Raw genomic sequence first — 17,273 nt, 5'->3', positions numbered from 1 at the left:
ATCAAGGAACTCGAACTAGGACAGACTCAGAAAGCAAGCATGCCAAACCAGTCAACAAAACCCAGGGTATAAAACCATTTGGCAAAAGCCAAAATAGGTTAGAAACCCAAAGGTATTGATTAAACTCATAAAAAACCGATAGAAGCCAAATATATTAGAAACACAAGGGTTAGATTAAAACCAACCATGTAGCTGAGCCCAAGAGACTTATTGCAGCCAACCACACAACACAAAAATAGTCTGATAATCTTCAACTTTGAGAGTAAGGACTATTGTTATGAATGAGAAAATCTCAATTCCATTTATTCAAGGGATTCAAAAGGGAAGATATCTTGATGACCTTCAGATTTAGGAGAAGATATATTATATTCAAAAGGAGAAGATCTAGATTAGATGTATGAGGATTCAAATTCCACAATCGAGGGATCAGGATTCAACTTCAAGTAAGTCAAACCCTAAAGGTATGCTATAAATCTCTACTCTTGGCGATGCTCACAACACTCTATCTGATTCTTACTTAAGCATCGGAGCCTGTGTGGCAAGAGCCACACCGGTCTTTAATACTATTCTATTTTGCAGGTCTCGTCGATTCTTGTTATTCTTGAAGATTGGTGCGAATTTGGTGGAATCCTAAGAGACCAAATTTCTCTAACATTTTTCCTTTGACATTGACCGGCTTCAACAAATAGATTTAATTACAGTTGATGAATTAGTGATTTTAGTAAAAGAGATTTAATAATAATTGATTTTGGAATAGTGATTTGAACATAATTATTTTAACGTTTGCAATTTTTTTTTTTTTGGTAATATGTTTCAAAAAAGCATTATTTCGAAAATAAGTTTAAAAAAAATGTTATTTAAAAAAAAAAAAACCCTGCGCTCTTCTATCAAGCATGTAGGTCTAAAAATGATATATGGTGAAGATTGGTGAACTCAAAAGAGACACAATTAAAGAGACATGTTAAGGATCCTACATTAGAAAGATAAGTGATCTAACAATGATTTAGAATATAAGCGAGTTACTACCCACTCATTGCTAATTGATTTTGAAATGGAACCCGTAAATATTGATAGGGCAATAACTCACAAACTAAAGGCGGTGAGGCTGTTCAAACGTATCGTTGGTTGTTCATAGAACTAATTTTATTTGATAGATTTTTTCTTTTAGATGTTAAAATTTTTTACTGTTTAATTGTCAATTGTTTATTGACCGAAGAAGCAAGCTATAGAAATAAACTAAAATAAATCTAAGAAAAATAACTTTTAAGAAAGAGTGATTAAAAACATGCGTGTTGGGAGTGTATTATTTTTTTTAGTCACGAGTACGTGCCCTAATGTTTGACAATGAAATACAAAATGATTATAAGAAATGGTAAAAGTGATGTTGAACTATGCCAAAATTGCTCCCAAATATGGCAACTCTAATGCTCTGTTTGGCGTCTGGAATTGGTAGGAAATGATCTCAAATTTTATAATTTTAAATAATTGAAATGATTTCAAATTTCTTATTGCATTTGGAATCAAACTGATTTTAAATCATTGAAATTAAAATTTTTTGTTTGTATATTTACGAGAATTGAAAAGAATGTATACCATTTGACTATTATGTCCTTGTAATTTTCTATAATATTATATTAAAAATAATAAAATATTTTAATATGAAATAGTAATGTTACGTACAAAAATGTAATCGTTTAATCAAATCAACTTAATAAATTACAGCTTTCAATGAAATTCAAATAAACCAAAAAAAAAACAATTTATAAATATTTATATTCAAATATATTTTTTTAAAACCCAAAAAATAATCAATATTGTTTATAACTAACCAAACTTAAGCCCTTAACCAACCTTCAAAAGAAAACTAATTAAAACCAGAAAGCAAAATAGGAAATCAACTTGGATTTTGATTGAATGGTGATTCAAAAAGATGTATGTAGAAGGGCACAAAAGAGAAAATAGTATGTTTGACAATTTGTGTAGAAAAAATTCAAAAATAATTATATGGGTGTAAAGTGGACTGATGTGAATAAATTTAAAAAAAAAATAGAAGACCTATTTTTTCAACTAAAAATAGGGTAAATTTGGAATATTTTACTTTTAATTTCAAATCCTTCTAAATCCGACCTATTTAGAACATAACTTTTTTTGACAAAAAAAAATATTAATTCTTTTATTTTCTTTTCAAAAACAACGAAAATGATTTAAAAATTATTATGATTTATAATTCATTGTACATCAAGGATTCCAAACAAGGGGTAAGGATTATTGAAAAAGGAAAAATTTTATTTTTTACTCCTATAGTGAGTTGAATGAATCAAGCTTAAATTTTAAAATTTTTATTTCATGAAATAGAACCCTAAAAAGTTAAATAAAGTGCTGAAATTAATATCCTTCTCATTTGTTGAGTAGTTTATAGGCCTTTTAGAGGTTATAATTGTAATACAAAATTTATACTTTTGTCTTAAAATAAACATTTTAAGATGTCAACAATTTACCAATATATTTTTTTTCATATACATTTAAATATTATTAAATTATGAAAATTAAAAGGGTTGATTTGGGAGGTTAAACTTTTAAATCCACTCCCCTAAAAAAAATACCCAAATTTACCGTCACTTCTCACTATTGTCCGTCTCGTTCGTCCCATTTCAGATTCATGCGTCTCCACCAACCCGTTTTCAAGATTCTGCTATTTAAAACTTCAGGTTTATTTTTTATTTCAGATTTTGGGTGTTCGAGTTTGGTGTATTTAAAAAATTTTCGATTTTCAGTGAGGGTATGTGGTATTTAAAAACTATTCGATTTTCTGACTTTAAAGTGCCATGTAGTTTATATAGTTTTTGATGTGGGTAGTATTTTTTGGGATTTTAAAATTAGGGGACTGCAGTTTAAGAATTTTGTAGGTTTTAAAATATGCTCTACTGTTTATAGGTTTTAGAATTTCCCATGTGTTGGAAGAATTTTGTAGATTTTAAAATTGATTATGTAGGTTTTAAAATATGCTCGTCACTGTAGTTTGAAGAATTTTGGTTATCGATTTCATATGCTCGTCACTGATAAGGTATTTTAGGCATAGAAGTTTTAAAAATTCTTTCAATAAGATTGTAAATAGGTGTATACTTTATTCTTCATATACAATCTTATCTGAGCTTGATTTATAGTTTACATTTATAGTTTATAGCCGAATATAGTTTATATGTCCAAATAAATCTATAATCGGAATTCGAAGTTGTTGCATTTTGGAACACTAGACACTAGCCGCATAATTAAGAAATTTATCTTCTATTATACCAAGGGTGCATCTTAATCATGCATATCAAGAGTTAACTTAACGAATTCATGAAAATCTCATCCATTTGTTTCAGTCTGCTAAAAAATACTACCTTAAAAAGAATTGGACAAATTTGAATTAGTTTATACCTCCAAATAAGTCTATAGCGAGAATTATTGTTTTTTGAGTGGGATATAGGCATATATACTTTATTGTTCATATATAATCTTATATGAGGTTGATTTATAGTGTACCATTATAGTTTATAGCTAGATATAGTTTATATCTCCAAATAAGTCTATAACCAGAATTCGAATTTGTTGCATTTTGGATGCCGACATGGTGCAAAATTTTGAATTTGAAATGTAGTTAAATCTAATTAAAATTAGAATGAAATCGTGGGTAAATATTTTTGTAATAAATTTTATTCTTTAGTAAAATAAAGGAGGAAATTAAGTGATTATGAAAATAATTGAGTTAGGAGCCACGATAATTAAAGATTTAGAAAATTAAATTTGGAAATTAGATCTTTTACATTTAAATAAAAAAAAACTAACAATAATAAATATAAATATCATAAATAAGGATAAATTTAGCATTAATAAAAATTCCTGAATCCAGAATCTAAAAGTGTAAAATTGAAAAACGTGAAAATAAGTTTCTAAAATAGCCCGTCCAAGACATTATCTCTTTTTATAATTGTGTTCTTATTTTTTTTCTTTTTTTGTGTACAAACAGAAGACCTCGAACAAAAGAAGTTAAAGTAGATCAAGTGTATCTTTTGTGACAACACCATTAACCCACGATTGATCATCATCTTCGCTCGATTACATGTGGTGAGAATTTGTTATACTTGTTTTTTTAGTACAACAAGTGGAGGTAGGGATTCAAACTCATGACCTCTTTAACAGAGAAAGATGTCAATTATCACTGAATTAAGCTCATGTTGGCAATATTAGGGTGTTTTGGTGCATTTGTGTGTGTTTGTATCACACAATCTCATATTTAGGCTTGGATATTTATGAAGTAGTAATATTAAAAAGTGCTTAAGCTTGTACTCCCTCGAAACCCTCTCTACAACGACAATGAGAGGTCCCTGTTATATCTCGATGCATGCTACTTACTTCTTGAAAAAAATCACAAAAGAATTGGAACGGAGCAGAGATGAACACCTCTGACAAAAAACTCAATCGGAGGATTGAGAGAGAACGCACACCCTTCACAGAGAGGAGAAGGAGAGGATGGGAGCAAGCCACTGGCCATCCTCCTCCACGCTTTTTTCTCTAACTTCTTTGAAAAAACTCAATCTTCACGGAGAGGACAAATGCGCGAGATATTTTACCTCCAACTTAAGTTGAAGGTTTAAATTTAATGAAATTAATATTGTAATCTTGAAATTAGTGTTCGCACGAGATTTTTGAAGAAATTATATTTGGTGGAGTTGAACTTTTATGTTATTATATATTTGTCTAGTGGATTCAATCCCTAATTTTTATCATCTGATTCCTCCTCACAAACTTGATGTGATGTTTGTGAAAATTGAGATGCTTGTTCTTGAACTTGGATCAAAGTTCTATACTCTTCAAAAGTTTTCAAGTCTTCATGTTGGTCTTTGAATTTTCAAGCCTTCGGAGAGAATTTTCAATTTGGTGTGAATTCTCTCAGCAAGGTTCAAATTTTCAAGCCTAATCTTTAGGCCTTCAAAGGGTGCAAGATTCAAATTTTGATCATTTATGAGGATAAGTAATAGTTTGACTAATTGAACTACCTATTATATCGTCTTCATTTTTTTATTTTCATTGTTGTACTTTAAAATACATCATTTGTTGCAAGAACTATGATTTATGAACTTATTTGTTATAACCAGAAAGTTCTTTATTTTTCATTTAAGACACATTTTACAGTTCGAATTTTTCAGAGACGCACCCTTGAATGTTGAAATCCTTTTCGGGTTTTCTTTTTTTGTTGGTTTTTCAATCAATATAATATTCATCTTTTGAACTGATCTAACCTTAATTTACTGTCCTAAAATAGTAATAAATGCGCGAGCGCTACATGAAAAGCTGAGACTGAAAAAATACATCACGGTTCTCGTTATCCAAATCTGATAGTTCCCTCGCTGGTTCGGATGTCTATTCCAGGAAACCATTCCGCCATGTACAGTAAGCCTGAATACCTATGGCCCTACATAATTCTAATAGTTTCATTTGGACTTGAAAAATCTTAAATCCATCCCTCTTAGTCTTAACTCGCACCAGTAGAAATGAATTTGATTCTTTCAATTGGGTCCTTATAAATTAAAGAAATTTAATGTTAGTATCTATAAGCATGAGTGGCGCAAAGACCATTATTTATAATAATGTTAGCGTAGGGGCCATCAAGATTTGAACTTATGATGTGAGAGTCCATATACAAATTTCTAACCAATGTGCCAACATACTAAGATGTTACATAATATTTTATATAAATGTTTTAAGATTTGAAATCTTATAAAAACGAAAGTTTTTTTTTAAATTAAAAAAAAACATTTTATCTAAAATAGTTGTTTGGTAAAATAATGATATAAAAAATAATATTAATTTAGGCAAGCAAAGACTTATGCTTCTCTCTGTATGGGTTCTCTCTCCCTTCCTCCCCACTGCAGCCCTCCTGGGAGGGGATACACGTATGAAAGGAAAAAATCAAAGGGGGGAAAAACTGTTTTTTTTTTAATCTTAAAATCAATTTAAAAAAAAACCAATTATTTTAAAATAAAATCTAATTTTAAAACTTAATTTGATTCAATTAAAACTTTACATTAAATTTTATAATAAAGTAAATTATGTTATTTTAAACTAAATCAATAAACATAAAAAAAAATAATAATAAATAAATCAGTAATAAAGTTTTTTTTAAAAAAACGAAAGTGAGCCGGACCAAATACGGTGTCTACAGCTTGCCCCCTTTTGTGTATTCTTGCAGAAAAAGGGTAGACAAAGGCAAAAGACAGAGTATTGGGAAGGCGGGGGAAAAAAAAAAGCAACGGACCTGGCTTGACACAAGCTTCGACCACGATCTATGGGGTTCGATTTAACCAACAGAAAACTAAAAAGTGACGGACCTGGCTTGACACAGGCTTCGACCACAATCTATCGGGTTCGATTTAACCAACAGAAAACTAAAAGGAAACGGACCTGGCTTGACACAGGCTTCGACCACGATCTTTGATCGGGTTCGATTAACCAACAGAAAACTAAAAGGCAACGGACCTGGCTTGACACAGGCTTCGACCACGATCTATCGGGTTTGATTTAACCAACAGAAAGCTAAAATGCAACGGACCTGGCTTGACACAGGCTTCGACCACGATATATCGGGTTCGATTTAACCAACAAAAAACTAAAAAGAAACGGACCTAGCTTGACACAGGCTTCGACCACGATCTTTGATCGGGTTCGATTTAACCAACAGAAAACTAAAAGGTAACGGACCTGGCTTGACACAGGCTTCGACCACGATCTATCGGGTTCGATTTAACCAACAGAAAGCTAAAAGGCAACGGACCTGGCTTGACACAGGCCTCGACCACGATATATCGGGTTCGATTTAACCAACAGAAAGCTAAAAGGCAACGGACCTGGCTTGACACAGGCTTCGACCACGATCTATCGGGTTTGATTTAACCAACAGAAAGCTAAAATGCAACGGACCTGGCTTGACACAGGCTTCGACCACGATATATCGGGTTCGATTTAACCAACAAAAAACTAAAAAGAAACGGACCTAGCTTGACACAGGCTTCGACCACGATCTTTGATCGGGTTCGATTTAACCAACAGAAAACTAAAAGGTAACGGACCTGGCTTGACACAGGCTTCGACCACGATCTATCGGGTTCGATTTAACCAACAGAAAGCTAAAAGGCAACGAACCTGGCTTGACACAGGCTTCGACCACGATATATCGGGTTCGATTTAACCAACAGAAAGCTAAAAGGCAACGGACCTGGCTTGACACAGGCTTCGACCACGATATATCGGGTTCGATTTAACCAACAAAAACCTAAAAGAAACGGACCTGGCTTGACACAGGCTTCAACCACGATCTTTGATCGGGTTCGAACATAAAACTAAACAGGCTTGCTTGAGCAAAAATGAGTCGTCATAAAATTCTCTGCCATAGGGCTTTTTGGAGGCTTCTCCAAGGCAAATGCATGAAATGACGCATGAAACGGTGCATGAAATGTGCGTTTGATGCATGATGATAACAGGAAAATTTGTCTTGGATGCAAAAATAGAGTGAAATTACTTGCTTTTATAAAAACTTGGGATTGTTCAGATAGCTCGATCATCGCATTTCGCTTTCCTTCAAAAATCCTTTTAACTGGATCGAGAGTAACCAGAACAAATGGGACGACGACTTTGCCCATGTCGTACTTGCCCCAATGTTCCAGAGAACAAAATGTCCCTCAGGCTTCCTGTGCCCTTATGTTTGATTTCGAGTAACTCATAGCCTTGGAGACGTGAAAAAGCTACCGTCCTTCGTATATAGAAAGAGACAAATGGAGACCAGACTTTATAAATGACAAGAGACACACGTCTCAAAGATGTGGTTTAAATTTATAGGCTATAATAGAGAATGGATACACAAAACTGCCTTTCAAGCATAATATTGAAATCAAAGTGAAATTTTTTGAAATACATCATAAACTATGCATAATATTTTCGAACATGATTGAGTTGACTGGATTTAAAAATTCAGTGCCATCCATGTTGGCCAGAACTAGTGCTCCTCCGGAGAAAGCCTTTTTCACCACAAATGGTCCTTCATAATTCGGGGTCCATTTGCCTCAATGATCTTTCTGTAATGGGAGAATTCTTTTTAGAACTAAATCTCCCTCTCTAAACCTTCTTGGGTGCACCTTCTTGTCATAGGCTTTCATCATTCTTCTTTGATAAAGTTGTCCTTTGCATAATGCCGTCAACCTCTTTTCTTCTACAAAGTTTAGCTACTCATAACGTCTTTGGACCCACTCAGCCTCTTGTAACTTAGCTTCCATGATAACTCTCAATGATGGAATTTCTACTTCAATAGGGAGAACAACTTTCATACCATAAACTAAAGAAAATGGCGTTGCCCCAGTTGAAGTACGGACTGAGGTGCGGTAACCATGTAAGGCAAATGGAAGCATTTCATGCCAGTCTCTGTAAGTTACAGTCATCTTTTCAACTATTCTTTTTATGTTTTTGTTGGCGGCTTCTACTGCACCATTCATCTTAGGTCGATAAGGGGTTGAGTTGAGATGTTTGATCTTAAACTGCTCACAGAGCTCACTCATCAATTTGTTATTCAAATTCCTTGCATTATCGGAAATTATAGTTTCAGGAAGACCATAACGACAAATAATTTCCTTCTTGATGAATTTGACTACAACTCCTTTTGTCACATCTCGTTAAGAAGCTGCTTCTACCCATTTAGTAAAATAATCTATGACTACCAAAATGAGTCGGTGCCCATTTGATGCTTTAGGTTCGATAGGTCCTATCACATCCATGCCCCACATAGAGAAAGGCCAAGGAGCTGTCAAAGTATGCAAATGAGAAGCAGGAGCATGAGTCTTGTCCGAGTAAATTTGACATTTGTGACATTTTCTTGCATATTTAATACAATCTGTTTCTATAGTCAGCCAGTAATAGCCAGCTCTTAAAATTTGTCTAGCCATCATGTGTCCATTTGCATGAGTGCCACAAACTCCTTCATGAACTTCTTCCATAATCCTATTGGCATCTCTTCTTTCGACGCACCTTAGGAGAACCATGGCATGGTTTCTCTTGTACAGTATCTCTCCGTTTAAGAAAAACTTCATTGCCAACTTGCGAAGGGTGCGCTTATCATTTTCTGAAGCATTTGGTGGATACTCTTTACTCTTTATATATTGCTTGATGTCATGAAACCAGGGGTTACCGTCGGGTTCTTCCTCAATGCTGATACAAGAAGCTGGGACATCTCTCCTCCCAACTTTAATCGGACGGACATCCTCATTGAGTTCTAAATTGAACATCACCGCTAATGTGGCAAATGCATCTGCTACTTGATTATTTTCTCTTGGCAAATAATCAAATGAGATTTCATCAAATTCTTGTGACAATTCTGTTATGAGTTGTTTGTAAGGCAACAACTTAACGTCTCTTGTTTCCCATTCTCCTCTTAGTTGATGAATTACTAGCATAGAATCCCCAAAAACTTTAAGTTTCTTAACCTTCATATCAACAGCAGCTTGGACGCCCATTGAGCATGCTTCATACTCGGCCATATTATGTGTGCAGTCAAAACATAATCTAGCAGTAAGAGGGTACAGTTCCCCTTTGGGTGATATCAAAATAGCCCCAATCCCATGACCTAACTCGTTAGAGGCACCATCAAACATCATGGTCCAAGTTTGCGGGTCTAAACTTTCCTCACTTGCAGTTATGGTGGAGATATACTCATCTGGAAAATCGAACTTTACCGGTATGTAGTCATTTATAGGTTGTTGAGCTAGGTAGTCGGCCAAAGTACTCCCCTTAATAGCCTTTTGAGTCACATAAACAATATCATATTCGGACAAGAGGACCTGCCACCTTGCAATTCGACCCGAGAGAGACGGCTTTTCAAAAATGTACTTTATGGGGTCCATCTTTGAAATGAGCCATGTGGTATAATACAACATGTATTGTCTTAGACGTCGAGCAGCTCAAGCTAAAGCACAACAAGTTTTTTCTACTTGAGAGTATCTAGTCTCGCAATCGGTGAACTTCTTACTTAAATAATATATAGCATGTTCTTTCCTGCCTGAATCATCATGCTGCCCCAGTACACATCCCATTGAGTTTTCAGTCACTGTGAGATACAAAATAAGGGGTCGTCCTGGAGTTGGTGGCACAAGAATTGGAGGGTCTTGCAAATACTGCTTAATCTTATCGAATGCTGCTTGACAATCTTCACTCCATACCCCATCGTTCTTGCGGAGCAATTTAAAGATGGGTTTGCAAGTTGCTGTTAAGTGAGATATGAACCTTGCGATGTAGTTGAGTCGTCCTAGAAATCCTCTGACTTCTTTCTGCGTCTTTGGAGGTGGCATCTCTAAGATTGCTTTGACTTTATTCGGGTCAACTTTAATGCCTTCTTGGCTTACTACAAAACCAAGGAGTTTTCCAGTGGTTGCCCCAAATATGGATTTGTTGGGATTGAGTTTCAATTTGAACTTCCTCAATCGATCAAACAACTTCCTTAAAATAGTTGTGTGCTCCTCGCCCTGTTTTGACTTGGCAATCATATCATCCACGTAAACTTCAATTTCTTTGTGCATCAAGTCATGAAAGAGAGTAACCATGGCACGCTGGTAGGTTGCCCCAACATTTTTTAGCCCAAATGGCATAACTTTGTAGCAGAAAGTTCCCCATAGTGTAATGAATGTGGTTTTTTCACGATCCTCAGGTGCCATCTTGATCTGATTGTAGCCTGAGAACCCATCCATAAAGGAGAAAGTTGAGAACCCAGCAGTATTATCAACCAGCACATCGATATGAGGAAGCGGGAAGTTGTCTTTTGGACTTGCACGATTCAAGTCTCTATAATCAACACACATTCTTACTTGTCCATTTTTCTTTGGTACAGGGACAATGTTTGCCACCCACTCAGGGTAATTAGATACCGTAAGGAACCCTGCATCGATTTGCTTCCTTACTTCATCCTTTATCTTGATCAACATATTTGGCCTCATTTTCCGTAACTTCTGTCTCACCGGCTTGAACTCTGGGTTGATCGGCAATTTGTGCACTACGATGTCTGTATCTAAACCAGGCATATCCTGATAGGACAAAGCAAAAACATCAGCATACTCATGAAGTAACTCTATCAACTTTTTGCGACTCTCTGAAGACATATGAGTGCCTATTTTAATCTCTTTGGCTTCGGCTTGTGATCCCAAGTTAATTGTCTCAGTTAATTCTTCATGGGGTTCCAACATCTTTTCTTCTTCTTCTAGCATTCTCCATAACTCAGCAGAGGGCTCGTCATCTATTTCCTCATCAGATTCAATATTGTATATAGGTGTATCGAGCGCGTATTTTGAATCATTATCGCATTCAATCTCAGTATTACTGTTTAAGACATAATAAAGGAGAAAAGAAAAGAAACATAAATAAATGAATAAATTGGCCCAGAGAATAGTAGAGAAAAGAAACAAAGTGAATGAACTCAAACTTTATTGATATGGAAGAATTATAAACAAATAATAGGTCTGGATGGAATGTACAGGAAATAGAAAATTAATTTAATTAATTAAGAAAATGAGGGGAAGGAAAAAAAAAGGACAATTACTTTGATTTATTATTTACAAAAGACGGTAGCTCTAACACGCTCCAATTGCTTAGCTCGAAACCGTCTGGGCACGGGTAGACAAAAGGTCCGACTTGCACTCTTTCTTCTGTCACTGCTGCCACTACAGAGCTCTCATTGTACTCCTGATGGATTGTGCCGGCACTTCTGAAAGAGTGGCTGAGAGGTGGAACAGTCCTCCTAGGGTAATCACGCTCCTCATTCTCAAATCTTGAGAGGCGTTTTGCTTTTTCCAGACTTCGCACTCTAATGATGTCGCCTCTACTTGGTTTATACCCCAACCCGAACTTCTTTGTATTCTTAGCCATCCTTAGCAGTTTGTCTAAGCTCTCATTGTCTCCTTTAAAAGCGGTCTCTAAAAGTCGTGGCTTAGGTCTTCCAAACTTCCCATGTAAAGTTGTAGCATTTGCAATCTCGAATGATTGGAATGAAGACTCAAAAGCTTCTTCTGCTGCTTCAACGTATGGCATCGAAGCAAGCCTTGAGACTAGAATGTCTTCTTGTCCCGATATGATCACTAACTTTTGGTCAACCGTAAACTTAATTTTCTGATGTAAAGTGGATGGAACTGCTCCTACCGAATGTATCCACGGTCGCCCCAGCAAGAAACTATAAGCTGATGTGATGTTCATAACCTGAAATGTTATGTCAAAGGTGCAAGGACCTATTTGGATCGGGATCTCAATATCCCCAACAATAGCGCTGCGAGCTCCATCGAAAACTCTTACTCTCATAGTACTGGGTCTCATATGGGACATATCAATGGGCAACTTCTCTAGCGTGGATCTTGGCATTATGTTTAAAGAAGATCCATTGTCCACAAGGACTTTTACTATTAGGAAGTTTTTACACTTAACTGAGATGTGGAGAGCTTTGGTATGTCCTGTACCCTCTGGTGGTATCTCCTCATCTGTAAAAGTGATGGAGCTAGATGCCGTTATATTCCTCACAACGTTGCTCAAATTATCCACTGTGATGTCTTGTGAAACGAAAGCCTGCTTCAAGGCCTCCAACAGTGCATTCTGATGCGCTTCAAAGGATAACAATAAAGATAATATAGAGATCTTTGCGGGTGTCCGACCTAATTGTTCAATAACTTTGTATTCACTTTGCTTCACTAGCTTCAGAAACTCCTGAGTCTCTTCCTCGGACACGGGTTGTTTAGGACTTACATCTTTTACAACAATTGCCTCCACCAGTTCATCATGGACATCCTCGTGGAGTTTGGCCTTCCCTTTCTTATCCTCTTCCATTTTCTCCTTCTTCTTCTCACTTGCTTTCTCTTTATTCTTTTCACTAGTACTTTCATTCACGCGCTTCAGCAGGCTATCCGGTGTATAACATCTCCCAGTTCGTGTCAAACCTCCTACTCCGGTAATATTGTCAACTGGGAGTGGAGGAGATGATACATCTTGCCCTACAGTTACCTTGCACTGATATTCCCAAGGCACTGCTTTGGAACTTTTATACTCGAAAGGGACTGGGACCGTGATAGTGATTGGTTTCCGACTGCAGTTGGGTGCATCTGGCTTTTCACTGTAAAAGATGGTGAGACGTTTTGGCTTAAGAGCATCACTTGAGCCTTCAGCAACTGAGACATCCTCTATGACATTTATCCCTTTCTTCTGGTGAGAATTTGCAACAGTAAGGATTTTTTAGTCTAACAACTCTTGGACTTTCATCTGAAAACTGTTGCATTGCTCTAGGGAGTGACCTTTTGCCCCAGCGTGGAACGGGCACGTCAGACTTTCATCATACCCTTTATACTTGAGGTTTGGGCATAGGTATTCCACTGATACATATCCACTACCCAAGAGAATTTCGAATAGTTCCTCCATAGGGGTTTTAATATCGGCAACCTTACTCTTCGACTCGATCCCTTGGCATTCGATTGCATTTATTTGGACATTCTGATGATTCGGCAGTGGATTCTTACTTACATCAGGCCCATTTTCTTTTTTAAAGTTCAACCAACCTGCCTTGATCAAAGCTTGAACCCTGTATTTCAATGCAGTGCAGTTCTCTGTTGAATGCCCTATGGCTCCTGCGTGATAGTCACAACGAGCATTTGCATCATACCATCTTGGGTATGGAGGCTGGATCAGATCTACAGGTACAGGCACCAGCTGATTATTTTGAAATAACTGAGGCAGAAGCTCAGTATAAGTCATGGGGATTGGGTCAAACTGGGTCTGTTTACGTGCCTCTCTATTAGTCTGCTGCCCTTGAGTATAGAATGTATTATGCTGCTGACCCCTAGGTTGGAAATTTTGACTGGCTGGGGGTCGAAAATTTTGGGAAGCATAAGGGGAGTAATGTGAAGTTGCATTATTCACAAATGGTTGATTATACCCGTATGGCGTTGGGTAATAATACGGAGTGTATCGCGGTGTCCGACTGTACGGTTGTTGCTTCCAAGAATGTCGGTCTGCTCCCACCATTTGCACCTCACCTTCCTTCTTCTTGGAATGACTTGCCTTCTTTGCTGCTAATGGCTCATCGGCAGTACTGGTTATTCCCCCATGTCTAACCCTGTATTCAATCCTTTCTCCGATGGTCATAATATCAGAGAAATTCTATCATCCGATCATAGAAAGGATGTTTTATGGTATTGATGAACATGACAGATAGCTCCTTATCTGTTAAAGGAGGTTGGGCTTGAGCTGCCGTGTCCCTCCACCTTTGAGCATACTCCTTAAAGCTCTCTGTACTCTTCTTCTCCATCCTCTGTAAATCTAAGCGATCTGGAGCCATGTCTATGTTATGCTTATATTGTTTTAGGAAGGAGTCGGCCAGATTCTTCCACGAGCCAACATGAGAGCTATCTAACTGCATGTACCAACGAGAGGCCAGACCACATAAACTATCTTGAAAGCAGTGTATCAACAATTTGTCATTTTGGACGTACGCTACCATCTTCCTACAGTACATTATAAGATGATTCTTAGGACAAGAAGAACCATCGTACTTCTCAAACTCTGGCACCTTGAATTTTGGAGGGATGACTAATCCAGACACCAAGCATAATTGTGAGGCATCGATGTTGCCAAAAACGTCTGTCCCCTCTATTGCTCTTAATCTTTCCTCCAGAACTTCGAACTTCTCTTTACTGGAAGCATTTTGTCTGACTGGGTCTGTCTTGGCTGGGAAACCACCTAGGTTAACAACTGTAGGGGGTGACATCATTTGCTCGGGCTCTCGAAAAATGATGTTGGTTGGGATTTGCTGAGCTCCCTTAACAAAGGTATGCGGATACTGACCAACCGGGACGTCATACAGAGGGTTGTACGTTGTATATTGTGGCACGAAACCCTCTGCCACTGGCCTAAGAGGTGGACCGTACCCAGGTGGATAAGGCGGAGTTTCTTGCGGCTCATGGATAGGGTTGCTAGATGTAGCAGGATCTGCAGTCGCTTTGCCTTTTTCCAACGCGAGGAGGATGGCATCTAGCTTTTCTCGCAACTCCTCAATATCTTTCCTTGTTTTCTCCTGCTCGGCTTTTTGATCTTCCATCATTAATCTTGCCCTGTGTCTGGTACGGTAAGTGCGATGTGGTGCCAGTGAGCGAGCTATCTTGAACAATCCCTTTTGTTTTTTAGAAAAATAGAAGACAAAAAGAAAGAGAAAGAAAACCATAAATAAATAAGTTCGTGACTTTATTATAAATTGGATAAATAAATAAATGAAGATTACAAGAAAACAACAATTATGCCAAATTTGAACCCCAATGCTTAAATCATGGAATTGAAAGTACATTAAAGCAGAGTGTCAATAAAACTGTCCCCAATGCTCTAGATCTCGTCGAAGTTTGCCCAAGAACTTGAGTGTGCTTTTGCCATTCGGCTGTGTAGGGGCAATGGCAGATGTGAGAGCTCGTGCCTCTTCAGCTAAACCATCTGCCCTACGGGCTGCCTGTCTGACTTGGGTGAGTACATGTTCTGAATTATGACGCAACAATGTGTTATCGTGCCTCACATGGTCTAATTCATACTCCACTTGGTTGTATTGTTCCTTGATATGGGCATAATCATGCATTAACCCATCAGCAGCATTATGGGTTTTGTCGAGACGGCTTGAAAGCGCCTGAACAATTTCCCTTCATCTTTGATTTTCTTGAGCATACTGAGCTAACTGTACTTCTTTCTCCTCCAGCACAATGACTTTTTCACGAAGGGACATGATTTCTGTTTGTAGAGAAGACATTTGTTGTGATATTTGATTGTTTCGCGCCCTCAAGGCTGCTTGTGAGCTCTCTTCGTACTTTCTTCTGTTAGGGTCCCGAACCTCTACTTCTAGCGGTCTGTTTTCTTTCCCCTGGCAACCGACCTCCCTTCTTGCCTGCTGTAATTCCAGCTCAATGTTTCGAGGTAGATTTTGATTGAACCCTAGTTGTAGTCTTTCTTTAGCTGATGTGGGGTTCCTTTCTCGCAGCTCGAATTCTATTATGCGAACCTTTCGCTGAGTGGATTGATTTGGGCTCATTTCAGAAAGAATTCTCCTAGTTGGAACCTCTAGCTTTCCTTTGCCCTTGTCGGTTGGTAGGAGAACCACAATTTTTCCTCTACTCGAATGCCACTGTTCATATCCTTCAAATATATTATCGTGGTAATTGCCACTTTGGATTCTGACAATCGTCTTCCACGCCTTTACGACCTCCTGAATTTTGTTTTTGCAAAACCCAATATCATAGGCAAATTCAGAGTTTCTTAAGTCATGTGTGGCGGGGATAAACTGACATACCCATATCTGACGCAGTACCATCAATGGGGCATAAGATACACATCCCCATGGACCCAATAACGGCAGACTGTGAAATTTACCACACCTATACATCATAGGTTTGGTTGACACCCATCGGGCTTTCCACTCTACGTCTTCTGGCCTTAGTCCTGCAAAGAGAATGCTCCACTCTTCTTTTCCTGGGTGAATTTGACTCCAATCTGCTTGGTTGAATTCAAGGATGAGATTTTGTAATCTACTCCACGATCTTGAAAATTTGACTTGAGGACTCTTGAACTCTGGTGGACAATTTATATGGCTGAGGATCCAAATGTATAGCAGCTGAGCACAGCCTATAAATTTCCCTACTCCTCGCGTTCTGCAAAAATTTAGTGCACGGAAGGTTTCTGCCAGGATGGGTATTACGAGATTAACCCCCATTTCTACCTTGACAAATAGCTTGACCACCCGCTCTTCAACGTACCCACTAACTTTAGGGAATAAAACCAAGTTAAATAAGCACAGAGCTAATAGCGATAGCTCCCTTTCTTCATTAACGAACCTCTGCTGAAGACTCAGGATATATTCTATCGGTAAGCATGTGTTTTCTCCTTTCCTTTTCACATGTTTTTCAATCTCACCAGCAGATATCTTCCCTACAAGCAGCGATACTGCCCTTTTCAATGTAAACCCACCATCATATGAATAAACCTCAATTTTCTCTTGCAGTGGTATTTGTAAGAGGGTGTGGTATTCCTCTATAGTTGGGGTTATATCCATTGAGCTAAAAGTAAAGCATCTATAGGCCAGATCCCAATGTTGAACTAATGCTCTCAACACTGAGAAGTTTACTCGCACGTGCAGGAGCTGCGCTATGTGGCCATATTTTTTTATGAACTGGGTCTTTCTATCTGGTCTTAAA

General features: G+C 37.4%; 1 pseudogene; it reads right to left on the bottom strand.

Annotated features, from left to right (window-relative positions):
* Positions 1-7,955: 7,955 nt before the first annotated feature.
* On the bottom strand, positions 7,956-15,145 carry LOC148208760 (uncharacterized; annotated as a pseudogene).
* Positions 15,146-17,273: the final 2,128 nt, after the last annotated feature.

Source organism: Momordica charantia (assembly GCF_013281855.1).
Source record: "Momordica charantia cultivar OHB3-1 chromosome 10 unlocalized genomic scaffold, Mcharantia_2.0 BLBB01000010.1, whole genome shotgun sequence".
In the NCBI taxonomy this organism is placed as follows: Eukaryota; Viridiplantae; Streptophyta; class Magnoliopsida; order Cucurbitales; family Cucurbitaceae; genus Momordica; species Momordica charantia.
This window is presented reverse-complemented; position numbering and strand designations above follow the sequence as displayed.